Source organism: Marmota marmota, unplaced genomic scaffold, assembly GCF_001458135.2.
Source record: "Marmota marmota marmota unplaced genomic scaffold, marMar, whole genome shotgun sequence".
Classification (NCBI taxonomy): Eukaryota; Metazoa; Chordata; class Mammalia; order Rodentia; family Sciuridae; genus Marmota; species Marmota marmota.
Window position 1 is genome coordinate 12,213,441 of NW_026000205.1, and position 2,435 is coordinate 12,215,875.

The window sequence follows — 2,435 nt, forward strand, 5'->3', positions numbered from 1 at the left end:
GCCCCGCCTCCCAGGCCCTCAGTCCCGGCCCTCTCCGCCCGCTGTGTGACCTTGGCGGCCGCGGCAGCAGCAGCTCTGGAGACTCAGCTGGGCCCTCCCCGCCACCGAGAGGCCTTCTGCGCCACCGTCCACTGGCCTCTGCCCTGAAGTGACTGGGGTCAGAGACTGATCTCCCTGTGCCTCGGTCAGCTTCATTCATTCTATAATTCCCTAGAACACCTTCCAGGTTCCAGGTGCTGTGGGTACTTGAGTACCAAATAGCTAAATAGAATATATTTTATGTCAGATGCTGTTAAGTGATATTGAGAAAAGGCAAGCTGAAAAGGATGCTGGGAATAGGGATTGCAATTTTAAATAAATGGTCAATGCCAGGTGCAGTGGTGCACACTAATTCTCAGAGAATCAGGAGGCTGAGATAGGAGGATTACAAGCTTGAAGTCAGCCTAGCCAACTTAGTGAGACTGTATTTCAAAATAAACAATATAAAAGAGCAAGGGATGTAGCTCAGTGGTAAAGTGCCCCTGGGTTCAATCCCCAGTACCTAAAAATAAATAAATAGATGCTCAAGAAAAAAATCTCATTGATGAGAGGTAACATTTGATCATAAGTCTAAAGGTAAGGGAGATTTAATTGGCTATCTGGGAAGAAAGCATTACAGCAAAGAGAACAACAACTACAGTCTTAAGACAAGCATGTTTAGATATTCCAGAAAGAGAGGGCAACTACAGCTGGAGTAGAGTGAACTAGGAAAGTGATAAAAGATGAGGTCAAAGAGGAACAGGAAGGCAACAAGATCACAAAAGAACCCTCCAAGTCATTGAAGGGCTATGGTTTTTGTTCTGAGAGAGATTGGAGGTCATTGAAGGATTCTAAGCAGAGGAGGGATATCAACTGCCATGTTTTACTAAGGATCATACTGACAAGCCGCAAGAATAGGACACAGATAAGAGGCTAGTATAATAATGCAGGCCAGGGAGGAAGGCCGCTTTGGTCAAGGGTATAGAAGTTGGGCATGATGGCCTAAATGAAGAATTCACAACTTCCTGGTGAAAGAATGGTTAAGATGACATCCAGGTTTTGACCTGGGTTCCTGGAAAATTGGAATTGACATCAATGATTCGAATGAGGAAGATGTTCAATGAGGAAGACTAGGAGAGGTGCAAGTTTGGAGAGAAATAACATGATCTAGGGGCCCCGGTTGTGGCCCAGTGGTATAGTGCTTGCGCAGCACACACACACACTAAAAAAACATGTTAAGTTTTTAAAACTGTTAGACATCTAAGTGGAGGTATTGAGTTGAGTGTCCACATCTGGAGCATAGGACGGAGAAGGTCTGGGCTGGAGGAGAAATTTGGGAGTCATAGTGAATTGATAGCCATTGAAATCACAAACCTGTAAAGGAGGAGTGCATATAGTCAGAGAAGTACAAGAACTGGCACTCTTTTTTTTTTTTTTTGCAGTACTTATGATGGAGCCCAGGGGTGCTTTACCATTAAGCTACATCCCCAGACCTTTTCATTTTTAGACAGGGTCTCACTAAATTTCCAAGGCTGACCTTGAACTTGCAATCATCCTGCCTCAGCCTCCCAAGTCACTGGGATTATAGGCATGTGCCTAACTAAAACTGGCACTCTTATGTTTTGGTAGCAGGGAATGAACCCAGGAGCACTTAACCACTGAAAGACATCCCTAGCCTTTTAAAATATTTTGAGACAGGGTCTCACTAAGTTACTTAGGGCCTCACTAAATCGCTGAGGCTGGTTTTGAATTCTCAATCCTCATGCCTCAGCCTCCCAAATTGCTGGGATTACAGGTGTGCGCCAACATGCCCAGCTAAGAACTGGTACTCTTAAATTAAGCTTCTCTATCATCTGGTTTCCCAGAAAGGCCAGCCCACTAAGGAGTGTCCCAAATTGCTACAGCTCCAGGCCTAGGCTTTCCTCTGGCCTACCTCCCAACTCCATGCAATTGCTTCACAAATGGCTTCTCTCTCCCTGCCCAGAATGATTTGAGGTCCTAAAGATAAAAAAAAGCAAAATAGTAAAGGCTGAAAATTGAAGAAATTGAAGAAACGAGTGGTCATAGGACTTTCCAGGGATCTGCCCTATCCACATGACATTTCACTACAAGTTTCCAAATGTGTTTTGGGGTATTAACCTACCTATGCCACACTACCTTCTCCAGTGCCTTTTGTCCTCCCATGTAAGAACAGCTTTAGGTATTGAGATAAGAGGCAGTAGGTAAAGTTTCTAATGGTTGCTGGTTCCAAGGTGTCACCTCTTTTCCCCCTTATTTTTTGTGTATTTTAATGGTATATACTGGTGAGATTGCTGCATGTTTGTACATAACACTATATCACAATGCAATTTTTCTAATTCTATTTCCCAGTATTTTCCCCTTTCCCTCCCTTCCTACCTTCCCATGGTTCCTTTCCT

General features: G+C 44.2%; 1 protein-coding gene across 1 annotated transcript in view; it reads right to left on the reverse strand.

Moving 5' to 3' along the window:
• Gpi (glucose-6-phosphate isomerase) overlaps positions 1–133 on the reverse strand; it is a 26,136-nt gene extending 26,003 nt beyond the window's left edge. Inside the window, exon 1 of the mRNA XM_015496915.2 lies at positions 1–133. This exon is cut by the window's left edge and continues 267 nt beyond it. The gene's annotated coding sequence lies outside the window, so the exon portion shown is untranslated.
• Positions 134–2,435: the final 2,302 nt, after the last annotated feature.